This window comes from Pelodiscus sinensis, chromosome 9 (assembly GCF_049634645.1).
Source record: "Pelodiscus sinensis isolate JC-2024 chromosome 9, ASM4963464v1, whole genome shotgun sequence".
Classification (NCBI taxonomy): domain Eukaryota; kingdom Metazoa; phylum Chordata; order Testudines; family Trionychidae; genus Pelodiscus; species Pelodiscus sinensis.
The window spans coordinates 22,265,405-22,282,778 of NC_134719.1; the positions used below are offsets into that span (position 1 = coordinate 22,265,405).

Genomic DNA, 17,374 nt, shown 5'->3' on the forward strand with positions numbered 1-17,374 from the left:
CCTCGGAACCTTGGGAGATCAAACACCTAACCCGACCAGCAGATAGATGGTAGATTGACGCTCAAAGTAAATGTGCTGCTGGACCCATCTTTATACCCCTGGGGGCCCGTATCTTCTTTCTTATCTTAAGATGCCAAATTGTACTGGTCCGTTTTGTGGCGCCAGTTCTTACAAGTAAGTTTCAAGTTAATTTACACTTGCAAGAGAGATAATTAAATTGTATTAGACATTTTTTTACTGGGCGAGAGATTCCTCCCCCCACGGACGGCTGTGTGTTCGTATCAATATGGGTTAAGTCAAGGGCACTCCTTGGCAGCCTCTTGGTCAGCAATTGGAATATCTCTGTTCATAGCCATTCACGGTCACACAGCCTGGGCCTTCTGCTCTGTGTGCCTTGTATGCTCCAGGCAAGCAAAAATGGATGTTACAGGGGGTTCCTGTCTGGCTACAGGGGTCTGAATTTGCCATGCAGGCAGGACACAAAAAATAAGTTCTGTATAAACAAAGAGAAAGGACAAGAGTAACAATAAAAAGATCAGGCAGCTTCTTAATGAGACATGTACACTTCTCAATGTTGCCAATGAATTACGTAATGCAACTTCAGCTACGTCAATAGCATAGCTGAATCCAAAATAGCTTAATTTGGCTTTTGGCACAGTCTACACAGCAGGAAGTCAAAGGAAGAATATTCTTCCTTTGACTTCCTTACTCCTCATGAAATAAGGGTTACAGGAGTCAGAGTAAGAAGTACTCCAGCTTGACATTATTTTGAAATAATGGCTTACTGTATAGATGCGCTCTTTGTTATTTTGGAATAACGTCCACTATTCAAAAATAACGCTGCAGTGTAGACATGCCCTGCGAGACCTATGAAAGGGTTAACCAGCAGCTCATGGTTGATGCCGTTGTATGTAAGAAACATTTTCAGAGGATATGTACAGACATGAGGATGCATTTGAAGAGTGAAGTCCTTCAATCTTATCTCTCATTAGTCGAGGTGAGGATACAGGGATACATTTCTGAAATTGACCAGAATGACACTGTTCTTCCAATTTCCTTGAGATTGAATTAATATTCCTAATAATTTCATTGTTTATTTCTAGATTTTAAAATGCTGTCACTCCTAACAGCAACTCTGAGAAGCTGTGCTCCCTAAACACATTACTACATCATTAGTGTAATTTACATCCTTATGTGTAGCGCACCTACACTCAATATTTTATGTTGCTAGTGAGTTGCAATTTGAAAGGCTGTTACTGAAAATCAAGATTGAGCTGCTGTCTAGAAGAAAATCTTTACTGGTTGTGAGTGTTCATATATGCTTTTACATCAAGTGAGTGATGTTTGCTTGTATTCTAGCCAAATACAAAATTTGTCTCAGTAGGAACTTCAGCTAACAGTTATACCTGCTTTTGGTCACCGCTTTCTGGGTCTGGATTGGAAGAGGCAGCCTGTGACAGGCCCTGTATCACATTTCCAGTCTCCAGGGTTATTAGCTCAAAGAATAATAATGTTTCCAATCCTCTGTCTGAGATTTGAACCTATGCTCTATGTTCGGTTAATTTGAACTGATCTAACAAAATTTCCTCCTGTAGTTACATTTGACTAATAGCATTCTTCACTCCCTATCCCAGTCTGCTGCATAGATTGCAGTGAACAGTTAACAAGCTGTCAGGTTGTACTCTATTATATTAATTTAATTGGGACAGTATGTTTTCAAGGGGTATTCCTTATTTATCAAATTTGACTACTAAAAAGCTTAGTTTCAGATTTGGGCTCCCTCAGAGACACAAATATGCTACACAAGCTCACCCTTTAAGCTGCAAAGCCCATGCACTTTGTCAGTTACAAATTGCAGTATGATGCATTGCAGTTTTCTTACCTATAGCGTTTCCCAGCCAAATCAAGCGATTGTTCTCCAAAGATAGTCAGCTGGGTAAATGTCAGGAGCTCAAAAAGTAAATTATAGTGCAAATAGCTTTGATATTTCTATGAAATGAAAGTAAAGAATATTTATTTTTAAAATACAGAATTTTATTTAAAACAAGTGAAAACCTTCTATTGTGACCTTTACGAGATTCCAAACAGTGACGAATTTGGTCATTACAAATAACCTTTTCTGGCAGGAGCTTTAGCAACTGGGACTTCCTTGCAGTAATATATGTGAATTAATTTTCTTCCTACAAAAGTGTGCAATATAAAATCCTTTGCAAAACATAAAGTCCTTTAAGATATCTAATCTGCAGAGATACATGTTTTAAATAGGAAAATTTTAAATGATGCACTAGTGGTAATGTCACTTGTATTCAAGGGATACATACAGATCTTTCACAATGAATTGAAAATATTTATTTCCAAAATTAGACTCTGATTCAGTATGGTGTTTAAAGACTCAAATACTGCCACTGACCTGGGATTACTGATGTGCTTAAAATTAGGCACACTCTTAAGTATATTACAGTGTTAAGGCCTTAATGCAAAAATCAGAATGTATTGCAGTCTTCTCAATTTTATTTTAACATTGCATCCCTATTTTGCATTTGTTATACAGGTCTAAAATTAAAAATCAAATTAACAAATGAAGTACGGACACTAAGGAATTAAATAAGGTATCAGTTCATACGTAAAATTATAATGCTCTATGCTGGTACTGTACGTTATGGAATAAACATTATTCCATTGAAACTTGCCACAGACAATTTCCTTCTTCTATTAAGAATATTGGATAGTAAACACATGACTGGCACTTAATAAACAAGTCAGTGGAAATACAAGAATGGAAAAACCCCAAAATCTTGAGCAAGGGGTTGAAAAGTGTCAGCAAATAGGAATGAAGCATTCTGTAAAAGTAAATTGTTTATTTCTATTTTAAAAGGTCCAACTCAATGAAAAGCCTGGAACTATTAACAGGAACTCAAGTACCACAGTAATGCACTATCATGCAGCTAGACCCAGTTTAATGTAGATTTAATATTGGTTACATCACCAGCGAGCATGTGAAGTAGTAGCACCTTAGTCACTTTAAGTCCCTAGGTTTTAAGATGTCAGTCAAGGGTTGTCAGGACTTTGGATGAATGCCCTTTATGGTGAGTTTGTGTAAGACTCTACACTAAATACATACATGTTCAAATAAAGTTGAGATTTGCCAATGTGCTTTAGGGGATTTAGCCACACATACTGCATTACTTTGAATGGAATCACATGGCTCAGTCCCTACTTCACATATGAGATTTTTTTTAACTACCTAGAAAGACTGAGTTAACTTGTATGAGATGACAAAAATTGTCATTGGCAAGCTCTACATTTTCCTAAAGCAAATTCTGCCTTAAAAACAAGCCCTTAGAGGCCTTTGATGGAAGAGTAGGTCAATTTGTCATCTTATAAACTTAGGCTTGATTTAAATTAAAAAGGGGCCTGAGCTTTATAGATTGTCTTTTTTGGGGGGGAAGGGGTGCAGAAATGTCACCTTTCCACAGTATGGTTATAAAAAAAGTGTGTCAAATTCAAGCAAACTAAGATCCATCATTTTCACCCATTCTTAGTTGTCAAGTACAATTTCAGTATTTTTCCTTACATTCAAAATGACTTAGAACTTCACACTGTCATTAATTTAAATGTCATTTATCCACTAAAAATTGAAGATAATAAATAGGAAATGAGATAACAGATTTGGGGGTGTAAACTTTGTCCTTTTGTGCCACCTTTCTAGCATTAAAACAATCATACTAGATAAAAATTTAATGTTGCATTTATGTGCAATCACTCATTAGAAAACTACAGGTAGTTTAGAAGAGCACAAATCTATCTGATGAACACCATTAGTGGTTGCTCAGCATTTCTTCCTTCTTGTGCAAGCTGTTTTTTCCACTTATTTCTTTCTACACAATTTTTTTCCCTCTGACCTCCCACAATCTTGTTCACTCTACATCCCTATGCCTCCCATAAAACATCATCCCTCCCTCATATCTTAACCCCACAACCCTGCTGCTTTTTCTCCATGGCTACATCTACACTGCAGGCTTTTTGCGCAAGAAAGCCTGTTCTTGCGCAAAAACTTGTGGAGCATCTACACTGCAAGTGTGTTCTTGCTCAAGTAAGTTTATAGTAAAGCGTTGGAACAGAGGGCAACACTTGCACAAGAAGGCAGTGTTGAGAGGCAATAGGGGTTTCTTAAACAAGAGAGCACCCACACTGCCCTGGATGCTCTTGCACAAAAGCTCATGGCAGTGTGGATGTGCTCTTGCACAAGACTTTTTGTGCAAGAACTCTTGAGCAAAACAGTTCTTGCACAAGAAGCCTGTAGTATAGACGTATGCTTCCCCATATCCTCTGTCACCCTCACACTCCTTTTCTATACAGCCCTTCAACTACTTCTTTGCTCTGAAGGACATTTCTAAATGGTGTATTGTGGGGATACTGGAATAGAGCTGTAGGAGACTTGAAATGTGGAAAAAGAGTTTGAGGGAATAGGGTTTGGTTAAGGGTGCCACCTGTATGAACACCATGGAATAGGAGGATGCCTACTGCCTCTGCTTTGAGGCATCAATCTCTGAAACACTTCCCTGATGTTATTCCTGGCTACATTGTTTAGTTGTTTTATTGTTCAATAAATTACTTCAACACACCCAGTTACAAGACCTGGATCTGAATCTCTCAGTTCATTTCATTACTTCCCACAGAATCAGGCACATAGAAGTGCTCACTCACCACAGAAGCACCTTCTTGTAGCTGCTATGCCTGGCTATTTCCCTACCAGCAGTCACAGTATGGCTGGAGTGGTGTCTCTTTGACCTAGTTGGCCTTCTGGACAGGTTATACATTAGTCCATCCCTTCCAGTTGGGCACAAAAAGTTTAACCAGTTATAATCCAATGACAAGTTTTCCTTCTGTCTCTGAGTTCTGTGGGGGTTGGGGAACCCAAGCCCTCACTCCACTCTGTGTTTACTCTAAGGATCCTAGAGCTAGGTCAATGCCTACTAGCATCCAGAATTATTTCTGCCCCAGAAAGCAAATACAAGCCCTGTTTCTCTCCCCCAAGGGCAGGGGGTGGGCAAGGGCTTGCTCCTGACTTTATAATCACCACCCAGGACCCTCCCCAGCTGGGCTCCATTATTAATCAAGCCTAGTTTGCTAGCTCTCTCTCCCAGGTGCTCCCAAATATGTTAATTGGCCTCTCCTTCAGGATTTGTGTCTGGGTATACCCCGTGTGCAAGACAGATTTTAGATACTAGATGCAAATCTTGAAATGTACATTAGGCATACAAAATGGCTACTGTTTTTCTTCCCTGTTGCCCAGTAACTGTCACAAAGTCTGTCTAAGCCTTCCCCTTTTCCTTCAAATTTTCCAGCTGCCTTCAGTAGCAGCAGGTTTTATATCCTCAATATAGAGGTCTTTCTACTGAAGTTAATGGGAATAGGATCAAGTCCAAAGACAAGAAATGGGTAAAATTAAAGCAGCATTCACAACCAGCCCCCCAAGATGGATTCAGCAGTCATGTGAAAGGTTAGAGAGGGAGAGAGACCCAGAGTAAAGAGCAGGAATTATATGAAAGAGGAGCTGAGGAAGATAGTGACTTAACCTCAGATGTCAGACCTTCTACTTAAACTTCATCTGCAATACAAAAAGACTTTTTCTGCCTTCCTAAAAAGGCTTGTGTCAACCTTAGCAGCAGTATGAAGCTCTGCAATGTATTTAATTGGTTCTCTTTTTCTCCTGTGTTGAATACATTTTGTTTTATTTAACCCAATAGAAGTAATTGGCTGTTCTTAAGGTAGTTTTTGCAAGTCATACTGAAGAGAGGCAACTGACCCTTTTATCACCAAGATGAGGGGTGTGAGGCTCAGAACAGCCTGAGGTGTCATTCAAAAGACAAACCATAAGATCTCATATTGCAATAAACTTTCTGATTGCAGCATAAGAAAGCCCAAAATGCTAAGGAAGGGAGTTGTGTTTAAAGGTGAAAGTATATTTAATCTTTTCTTTTCTGTATACTCAGCTTTCACCTCTCAAGCACATTTCTTATTATCCCATTGCATTTTTCCACTCAGTATTTCTTAAACTTTGTAAGAAATGTAGTAAGTTCGTTAAAGTATAATTTTATTAGCTTGGCTCCAAATTAAAATAAAATTAATATTAATGACCCAGTTTCACTAGAAGCACTGAGAAATGTTACCATATAAACACAATAGAACTTTTACACATTAATAGGGTTCTCAGTGGGCTTGATTTCTGGCAAGGTTTCTAAGCAGTGGTAAACATTGCTTTTACAAAACTTTTATTCATAAAATAGAAATTAATAGAAGTGATTTTGTAAAGGAAGCCAAAGAATCATTAGCATGTAATTGGAAATGTACTAATGATTACTATTATGATTATTAATAATGATAATTTGCATTTGTACAGTACCTTACATCTTCAGTTCTCACCAGCTTGTGAGAATTTTGCTGTCTTCCATTATCTTTGCCTCTTCTGCAAGTAAAATAGATGGAACCCAAAGATCAAAGAACCAGCTGTACATTAACCCAGCAGGGATGGTAGGGATTGGGATTTCCCCCCAAAATGTATTAGAACACATTATTTAGGTTTCAGAGCAACTCTGAGTGCATATAAATTATACAAAATACTAAGCCACATAGTCATCAGAAATTTGTTTTAAAGAAAGTGGGAAATGGCTCTGAGAAAACTTTTCATGGAAATATCTCTCTATGTTCCAGTGTGCTCCAAGTCAGAGTCCATTTTGCAGAAAGTGATGAGTGGGTAATTCTTCCTCAGATGCCCTGAGGCTATTTCAGAGATGTTGGCCTCAGACTGATCTCATCCATATTTGTGCACTTAATTGACTGATCCCATAGAAATGGACCCTTCGTCTGGTATTACATATGTACATTGAATAACTGGACCTTAAGTGACTGGATTACATGCACAAATCTACTTATCTATTGGTGTGGTGTAAACACTAAGGCTACGTCTACACTGGCCCCTTTTCCGGAAGGGGCATGTAAATTTCATGAGTCGTCGTAGGGAAATCCGCGGGGGACTTAAATATCCCCCGCGGCATTTAAATAAAAATGTCCGCCGCTTTTTTCCGGCTTTTAAAAAAGCCGGAAAAGAGCGTCTACACTGGCCCCGATCCTCCGGAAAAAGCGCCCTTTTCCGGAGGCTCTTATTCCTACTTCAAAGATATTTCCACTTCAAAGTAGGAATAAGAGCCTCCGGAAAAGGGCGCTTTTTCCGGAGGATCGGGGCCAGTGTAGACGCTCTTTTCCGGCTTTTTTAAAAGCCGGAAAAAAGCGGCGGACATTTTTATTTAAATGCCGCGGGGGATATTTAAATCCCCCGCGGATTTCCCTACGACGACTCATGAAATTTACATGCCCCTTCCGGAAAAGGGGCCAGTGTAGACGAGCCCTAAGGGTATGTCTATACTTGTACCCTCTTTTGAGAGAGGGATGCAAATGAGACATTCAAAATTGCAAATGAAGCCGGGATTTAAATATCCCATGCTTCATTTGTATATTCGCATTATGGTGCTATTTCGAAATAACAGACACTGTTAAGACGTGGTTATTTCGAGAGAAAACCCTTCTCTCAAAATAACCCTTATTCCTCATACAATGAGATTTACCAGTTATTTGCCCTTCTCTCAAAATAACTGGTAAACCTCATTGTAAAAGGAATAAGGGTTATTTTGAGAGAAGGGGTTTCTCTTGAAATAACTACGTCTTAACAGCGTCTGTTATTTCGAAATAGCACTATTTCAAAATAGCACCAGAATGCAAATATGCAAATGAAGCATGGGATATTTAAATCCCGGCTTCATATGCAATTTTGAATGTCTTCATTTGCATCCTTCTCTTGAAAGATAGACAGACAGAGACAGAGAAGACAAGGTCATACAGGAAGTTCTAAGGTAGTATCTTAACCACAATAGAATCCTTCCTCTAAATTACAGGCATGCAATATCAGAGGTCATGATTGAAAATTTGACCCTGATATAATATTGAGTCCTCTCTATGCCTGTGACTTCTTTGGATCATACATGTTTGGACTGGAATTGTGATAGATGTAGCAATATCTTGCAATATTCTCAAATAAATCTTACTGAATTACATTTAAGTATCTTATGAGCCCTTTGAATTAAATGCAAATGGTATGTATTATTGTCAGTCTGGATGATCAAAAGACTACATTTAACAGGAATTTGGGGGAGGAGAAGCAATGTGTGAAATGGAATGTAAATTCTCCTCCTCTTGTCCTTGCTTACACAAAAACCTTTTGAAGGTTTTGAAGCTGTGCCTTGAGGAGAAGCACATTGTCTGCTGATTACATATTCCCAGAATCTCAAGATGAAAGAGCAAAACTGTATAAAGGACAGGCTGACTTATTCATGTTTGTTCTTGTTCTAACAAACAAAAACGAAACAAAACAAAAAAACACCCCTCATAACATAAGTAAACCTCTGTGGGGGGTATGAAGACTGAACACCTATTACCCTTGCTGGAGATGGAGATGATCACTAGTTTGGAATTACCAAGGAGATGGGATCTTGGGAAAGGAAGGCATTTTTCAGAATAATATGACCACGAAGAAGTCAATGTTCGCAGATGCAACATTCTGATATTATTCACGTATATTAGATAACCTCAGTATCTCAGATACAGCGGCGTGTTCATTGTTGATCAATGCTGACTTTTTATTGGTGATCTCTATGTGCACAAAACAACATTACAGACATGGGGCACCAATTTCCGCTCTATGTTTTTCAGATTAAGGACTTATTCCAACTGTCCACTGGGGTGAGTTGAAGGTCTCCCATTGACTACAATGTGAGTTGGATCAGTCTATAATTATCCTATGTCAGTAGAACTGTTTTTACATAGTATATGCCATGTAGGCAAAAGCCACATGATCCAGACCCAAAATAGCAATTTAAATACAATTCAAATATCACCAGTGTGATAACTTCAGAACGAGGGCAGTATATATAGCCTATGCCTGGCAATGATAAAAGACTCTGGAGCATTCATCACAGCTTGTAATCTGGGCAACTCTGTTGGGAGGTCTGTAAAGTAAAATGTTGTCATAGTAAAACAAAGGATGCAAACAATATATAAATCTCTTCACACTAAGACATTGGAGGCCAAATATTTATTAAATAGTAATGTGGTTTTCTAACTGCAGATGATGCATGCGATACAAAAGACAGAATGAAGATAAATACTGCAGCAACATCTGTAAAAACACTGTGATCACCATCAATCTGTATTTCAGAAGAATGAGCAATGCCTCTGTAACCAGGTGCTCCAGTTCATAAAAATTCCTGTGATGAGACATTACATTTAAAAATAAATGTTGGGACACTTATGTCTGAGCCTCTGTCAGGCAGGATAAGCAAAATCAGAAAATAAAGCCAGGTAGAGTTGAGGATTATCAGCAAAGCAGTGAAAATTGAGTCCATAATGTAGGAAAACTGAAGCCATTGGGGTCATATAAATACTAAAAAGCACCAAGCAAAGAACAAAGCCCTGAGGAACTACGTTAACTTGACCTTAATACTTCAATGCATAAGATACAAATTGTGACCATTTAAGTAAACAAGAAGAAAACTAGGTAAATACTGAACTAGGCACTCCTACAAGGTGTTTCAATTGATCTGAGAGGACCTCATGATCTATAGTCAGCAGTATTTAATACAAGTCTAGGAGCTTGATTTTGATGACAAAAATGCAAGCACACATCGCTGCACATACACTGAATGGTTTTTGCGAGACATCAGATTTGATCTGTAAATGTACATAAATATAAAGAAATTCCTGAAATCAGCCTGTAACAAAAGAATACACCACAGGCTTTAATAATGACTACCTTGGTTCAGTGACCTGACTAAAATCCAGCAGAAACTTGCTGTAATGTATAAAGTGCACCAGTGAAGAGGAAACCACAGCTGCATCAACCCCCTTCCCAGAACTTCTGTCTTTAAAGTGAACTAAGTGCACATTAAAGGTGCTAGATTGACTGAAGCCCTCTATCTACAAAACTTGTACACAATGGGTAGTATTTATTTGAATATAACATAAAACACATACCCGGACTGTAGTTATTACTATTATTATTTTTTAGTACTGTACATTTGTGTGACACAGAACAAGAAAGAAAGAAAGAAAGAAAGAAAGAAAGAAAGAAAGAAAGAAAGAAAGAAAGAAAGAAAGAAAGAAAGAAAGAAAGAAAGAAAGAAAGAAACTCACCTGGCCTTGGAGCATTTATAATTGTAGGGTAATTCTACACTGCAATCCAAGGTATGATGTGGCTCAAGTAACTATACCCATGGTAGCATGGCTAAAAATAGCAATGTTGTCCACAGCAGCACAGGCTTCAGTACAGACAGTACAAGCCCACCGAGTCCTCTTCCAGGATGTACACATATTGCTGGCCTTGCACTGAAACCTGTGCTATTGTTTCTTCACGGCTCTTTTTAGCACCGCTAGCTAGTTTAAAGTAAATGAAGGAGGCCTACATGAGCTGCAGTCACATCTCCACTTGCTATGTAGACACCCTTGAGACTATACAAATACAGGGCATGAAGGGATGTGGATAGAGAACAGGGAGGCTTAAAACAAATACCAATTAACCGGGCCCATATAAAGAAAGCAAATCCTAGAAGTTCTGAGATTCATCAGAAGAGACAGAATTAGGGACTGCAGGAATGTATAAACTTGGGGTATGTCTACACTGCAGGCTTTTTCCGCAAGAAGGCAGTGTGGATGAGCAGCAGGGGTTTCTTGTGCAAGAAACCCCTATGGCTAAAACGGACATCAGAGCTTTCTTACACAAGAGAGCGTCCATGCTGCCATGGACACTCTTGCACAAAAGCACATGGTAGTGTGGAATTTCAGAGACTACCAGCTCTTGCGCAAGACCTTTTGCGCAAAACAGTTCTTGCGCAAGAAGCCTGTAATGTAGACACAGCCTAGATGATTGTTGGAGAATAACAGAAACTTAGAACATTAACTTTATGTGAAGTTCAAAACTACCTTTTCCCTCTTACTGCAGAATTTCAGAGACTACTAGCTTCTCTAGCCCAGACACGTCTTCGTTTAAGCAACCATTATTTGATACAGTTATATTTTCAGGAGACAGGGAAGCTCTGTTATTGGAGTGCCTTGTGCACAGACAAATGAGAGCCTATAATCAGAATAAAGTCAACTGATCTTCATTCCAATTCCATGCACCATTCTTCCAAAAGAAGAACATAATTGGGACTCCACAGACTGGATAGTGCTCACTCATGCTAGAATGGGCAGCGAAAGTTATCTGGTTTCATTAAGTGCCTGGCAGCCACAACATAGCCTGAGGGAAACCCTGAGAAGTGTTATTTAGTAACAAGCTCATGGAGAGCTAAAAGATTGGGCCACTGCAGTCAAAACTCCTATACCAGATGCCGGTGACACTCCAAATCAGGCAGGGGAATCAGTACTTGGGCTGAAGAAAAATGGATAAAAATGGATAAGGCCTCTCCACATTGCTCCACCTAAACTGTTGACCAAAAATCCAGCCACCTCGTCTCAGTATAAATAGACAAAGATGACACACAGACAAAACTAGGAAACCCAAAGAATTCAAATGTGATTAACTGACATTTCATTTATTTTAGTTTTGGCAAAGGCAAAGTGGAAAGCAGATTTTGATAAACAAGCCACATTGTATAAGACAGCTGAATGAAGAGAAAAAAGTTCCCAGAATGTCAGGACCAGTCATTATAGCCCAATCAGAATTATTTTCACCTCAGAAGTCAATAGGTTGCAGTTTGTCACAGCCATTTTATACCTTTCAGAAATACAGCAGATGTTTTTCCACTCAGAATCTACTCTCGTTCCTCCTCCTCATTTTTTCCTCCCTCCTCATTTTTTCCTCCCTCCTTTGGTGTCTTGCTTGTTACCTTAGTTCTTATTCTGCATATAAATAAGGGGGCAGGGAATTAAGGTTGTACTAGTAACTGTAATAGAGTGCTTGACTTTGAAATGTCAAAATCTCGGAGTGCTTGACCATCTTAATATAGCAGAAAACAGAGTTTACCTTTCATACTCAGCATATGTCCATGTACTTCACAAGGTATTTAGTTAAATATTGCTGATACTATGCTTATGTAAGGAAACAAAGCATCTATTATGGACTTAACTGCAGCCTTAGATGTCAAAGTGTATTTTATTATGAGAGGGAATAGCAAGCAAGTTATTTTCAAGAACTATTCTGGGATATGTGTGTATAATGCACCCATAAATTCAGGGGATGAGAGAAAAGCTTACATCGCCATATAGATATTTATTGTAAACAAACACAGAAAATATGCTTTTTGTGGAACGAGGTGTACAGCTAGTTCGGATTAGGAAGCCTAATCCGAACTAGCTAGTTCGTGCTGCGTGTAGCCACACGGCACGCAGTCCGAACTAGCCAGCATTTAAAAATGGCGCCAGCCGGGATCATGCAAATGAAGCCCGGGAAATTCAAATCCCGGGCTTCATTTGCAACTCCGTATGACTACATTAACCCCCCTAGTTCGAACTAGGGGGGTAGTGTAGACATACCCTTAGAGTTCTTTGAAAGGGTTAACAAACATGCGGACAAGGGGGATCCAGTAGATATAGTATACATGGATTTTCAAAAAGCCTTTGACAAGGTCCCTCGCCAAAGGCACTTGTGTAAATTACATGGCCATGGGATAAGAGGGAAGGTCCTTTCTTGGATTGAGAACTGGTTAAAACACAGGAAACAAAGGGTAGGAATAAATGGTAAATTTTCAGATTGGAGAGGGATAACTAGTGATGTCCCCCAAGGGTCAGTCCTGGGACCAATCCTTTTCAGCTTATTCATAAATGATCTGGAGAAAGGGGTAAGCAGTGAGGTAGTAAACTTTGCAGATGATACAAAACTGTTTAGGATAGTCAAGACAGAAGCAGACTGTGAGGGACTCCAAGAAGATCTCACCAAACTGAGCGATTGGGCAACAAATGGCAAATTAAATTTAATGTGGATAAGTGTAAAGTAATGCACATCGGGAGAAATAAACCCAACTATACGTACAGTATGATGGGGGCTAATTTGGCTATGACAAATCAGGAAAGAGATCTTGGAGTTATCGTGGACAGTTCTCTAAAAACTTCCACGCAGTGTGCAGCGGCGGTCAAAAAGGCAAATAGGATGCTAGGAATTATTAGGAAAGGGATAGAAAATAGGACCCAGAATATCTTACTGCCCCTGTATAAAACTATGGTACGCCCACATCTTGAATACTGTGTACAGATGTGGTCTCCTTACCTCAAAAAAGATATTTTGGCCTTGGAAAGGGTTCAGAAAAGGGCAACTAAAATGATTAGGGGTTTGGAACGGGTCCCAGGTGAGGAGAGGTTAAAGAGACTGGGACTTTTCAGTTTAGAAAAGTGGAGACTGAGGGGGGATATGATAAAGGTCTATAAAATCATGACTGCTATGGAGAGGGCCGATAAAGAAAAGTTATTTATTAGTTCCCTAAATAGAAGAACTAGAGGACACCAAATGAAATTAATGGGGAGCAGGTTTAAAACTAATAAAAGGAAGTTCTTCTTCACACAGCGTGTAGTCAACCTGTGGAACTCCTTGCCAGAGGAGGCTGTGAAGGCTAGGACTATAATAGAGTTTAAAGAGAAGCTAGATAATTTCATGGAGGTTAGGTCCATAAAAGGCTATTAGTCAGGGGATAAAATGGTGTCCTTGGCCTCTGTCTGTCAGAGGCTGGAGAGGGATGGCAGGAGACAAATCACTTGGTCATTGTCTTCGGTCCACCCTCTCTGGGGCACCTGGTGCTGGCCACTGTCGGTAGACAGGATACTGGGCTAGATGGACCTTTGGTCTGACCCAGTATGGCCGTTCTTATGTTCTTATGAGCCAATGGCACTGATGGCCAGTGAGAAAGTTGGAGTAAGTTTGGATATCACCACAGAACCATCCTCCACAGGAGAGGCCATGGTGAAAAAGGCTTTTTGGAACAGAGGCAGTGAATGCATTGAAGCATGGCTCCACCAGCTATTCTCTCCCAGAGATGCTGGGCATTCAGGTCATGGAAGTTACTGCCTCTGTTATCTGTGGGGAATATTTCTTCAGGCTGAAATTTCCAAAGGTCCCCACAAGGAGTTATATTCTTGACTTCATTGAATTTCAATGGGTTTTGAACTTCCTTAGGCTCCTACCCATCCTTCCTGTATCTCTAGGAATCCCCAGAGCATAGTCTGGTCAGGGGAGCTGTGGGTGGAGCTGAGGATTTGGCCTTATATATTGAATATTCTCTCTGAGGACCCAGATTCTATCACCGAATTTCTGCATCCATACATCATAAAGCAAATCTAGCTTTACACAGGAAACAAAACCTGTTACAGAAATGGTTGGTGTTCATACATCTTTATTGTTCATAAAGATTGATATCTATGTCTCAAAGTGATGAAAGATAAAATAGTATCACTGACCTTGTTAGAAATACTTTAACGTAACATACCAGGTATTTATATAGTGGGGAAACTGTCATTAAAGTTGATAGCATGCTTCTATTGTTTGACCAAATAAGTTCCTGAGGGCTTATGTGTCAGCAACAAAAATCATGTTCTGAATATAGAGTTAGGTAAGGTATAGAAAAGTAGTGAATTATAAACAATTCAGTAAAAAAGATGTAATGGTAGAAAATGAATTAGAATTACACCCTGCAGTTTTCTAGAAATGATGTAGAATATTATATATACAGTATATCTCTGCTCTTGAAGGTGGAAATGCATTTTCTATCATTATCCTACTATGCTAAGTAGCATAAAACAAGATACACTAATGGCAAAGATTTTGACAGTAGCTAAAATAGCCTATAGCAGCTATCAATACCCTACCTGTTAATGTTACGTAAAATTAAAAGACCAGCCTGAGGAAATCATCTGCCACATGGCTTGAAAATAGTTACTAGCCCATAGGAGAGAGACAGAAGACTCTTGCTCTCCATTTTAATTTGTTCCAAAAGAAAAGAGCACAATGTCATATGTAAAGCAAAGGATGTTAATATGCGATTGCTAAGGTATGCATTATCTTGGTTCTCTGAAAAAAAATCTTATAGTCATATAAATATTTATTATCTTGCACTGTTATGTAGGTTAGAAGGGTGCATTAGTAGCAAAAAATGTAATGGCTTTTAATAATCTGATTTCAGTCAATAGAAAGATATCCTTCGGCTAAGAAAAGGAAGATTGTGTAAAGAATGCCAGATCCACAGTTCTGTGGTAGTCTTAGCTTAATATGACTTAGAAAAGCAGATTGTGTTCTTCTAATTCTAGCAATGTCCACAAGTGCCAAAATCTTTTTTTTCCCAAGAATGAATATGTATGTGTATACCTGACCCAGTTCAGGAAGAGGTAATCTAAGCTATGTTTATTTCAGTGATAACATATTCACTTGCATTAAACCAGGGTGAAATTCACTTGTTCCACCGTGCACTCTGGAACACATAGACTATGTCTACACTGCAGGCTTTTTTTTTTTTTTGCGCCTGTTCTTGCGCAAAAACTTGCAGAACATCTACACTGCATGCACATTCTTGAGTAAGTAAATTTACAGTAAAGTGTCAGAAAACAGGGCTCCTTACACAAGAGTTATTCCTCTCCCCACCAGGAATAAGCCATCTTGCACAAGAGCTCTTCCACAAGAAAGCATGTAGACAGGCAGCAGGGGTTTCTTGCACAATAAAGCCCTATGGCTAAAATGGCTGTGTCATGGCTCCTTCCCCACTCTGGCATGATAAATGCAGAAGTGGGGGCCAGCAAGTGTACCCCAAAACCTTATCTACCAGGCTTTGGTATAAAACTTCCCCCCAAGATCTTAAAAACCTAGATCTTGGGAATAAAACTTCCACCCAAATGTTGATAAAGAAATCAGGGGAAAGATCATTTGGGAAATCTTACCCCTAAAATAAAAATCAAGGCACACAATTAACCACTGCTAGGTTAATAAAAGAAAAGAAAGAACTTTTATTATTACAACAAGATTCCTGTTGCAAACATAATGACTAGATAGGGAGGTAACAAAATATACTCATGGAGAAACTCCATGGGCCTAGAACTTAGTTACAAAGAAAAGCCAAAACATCTTTTAAACAGTGCCAGATCTCAGATCCCATACCCAATCCTTAAAACAATAAAACCTAACGAGACTACCTAAACTTTACCCTACTTACAGAAAATGAAGAATGGTGTCTTGGAGAGAGAGAGACATGCTTGTCCCTCTCTGTAGCTGCAGAGAACTCACCCAGCGAGACAAAAGGGACAAGAGAGAAAAAAAAACCAAATTCCTTTGTCCCAGTTTGAAAAGTCCCACCTACATTCTTATTGGTCACTCCACCTGGCTAGGTGTAGTTAACCCCTTAATCCCCAGGCTGCTGGCTAACCCTCATAATCATGACAGGCTATCAGAGCTTTCTTGCACAAGAGAGCATCCACAGTGCCATGGACGCTCTTGCGCAAAAGCACATCTCTTTCACAAAAGCACGTCAGTGTGGACACATTCTGTGCAAGACCTTTTTCACAAGAACTCTTGTGCAAAACAGTTCTTGCACAAGAAGCCTGCAGTGTAGAAGTAGCTATGGAGTGTATGTGTGGCCTGAGTGTCACAGAGGGAGTCTTCTGATGGGCTTTGCATGCAACACCACCCCTCTGAGTGGGACAGAGACACTGTGGCAGCTTTTCCAGGCCATAGGCTCCAGTGGTAGCTCTGTGAAAGCTGTGCTGATGAAGGCTGCACTCAGCCTTCCAAATATTTCCTCCTTCCCATGGTGTGTCTCAGACACAAGAGCCTACCAGAGGAGGAGGGGAGCAAAGGGGGCAATTGCCCAAGGGCCTGGGTTATTTAAAAGGGCCTGAGGGGTTATGACCACCACTGCTGGCAGCATAGTAAGGCTAAGGCAGGCTTCCTGGCTACCCTCACTGTGCACCACTCCTGTTACCATGTCCCTGCAGCCTGAAGGAAAGGGAGGGAATCTGTCTGTGCTGCCCCTGTCCTGAGCACTGACTCTACAGCTCCCATTGTCCAGGAAATAAAGTCAATGGGAGCTGTAGTGGTGGTGCCTGCAGGGACAGTGTACGAAGCCTCCTGATCCTTACCCCTTGCCTAGCAGACATTGCCAGAGGGGAATGCCAGACGATTTCAGGAGTTATCTGAGGTAACCCTTGACCCCCTCTTTCCCTTCCCCTCCCCCACCCACTTTCTCAGCTCAGAGGCCACACCCACACCTCCTGCACCTCAACCTCTGCCACAACCTAGAGCCCACAGCCTCCTTATGCACCCAAACTCCCTCCCAGAGAATGCATCCCACACCTG

The 17,374-nt window shown here is 39.9% G+C and overlaps 1 long non-coding RNA gene across 1 annotated transcript in view; it reads right to left on the reverse strand.

The window, feature by feature from the left end:
- LOC106731868 (uncharacterized) overlaps positions 1-17,374 on the reverse strand; it is a 35,112-nt gene that overhangs the window by 15,367 nt on the left and 2,371 nt on the right. Inside the window, exons 2-3 of the long non-coding RNA XR_012905920.1 lie at positions 6,407-6,469; positions 1,883-1,989 (exon numbers count right to left, since the gene is read on the reverse strand). This is a non-coding gene — a long non-coding RNA (uncharacterized LOC106731868). The remainder of the gene's footprint in view (positions 1-1,882; positions 1,990-6,406; positions 6,470-17,374) is intronic.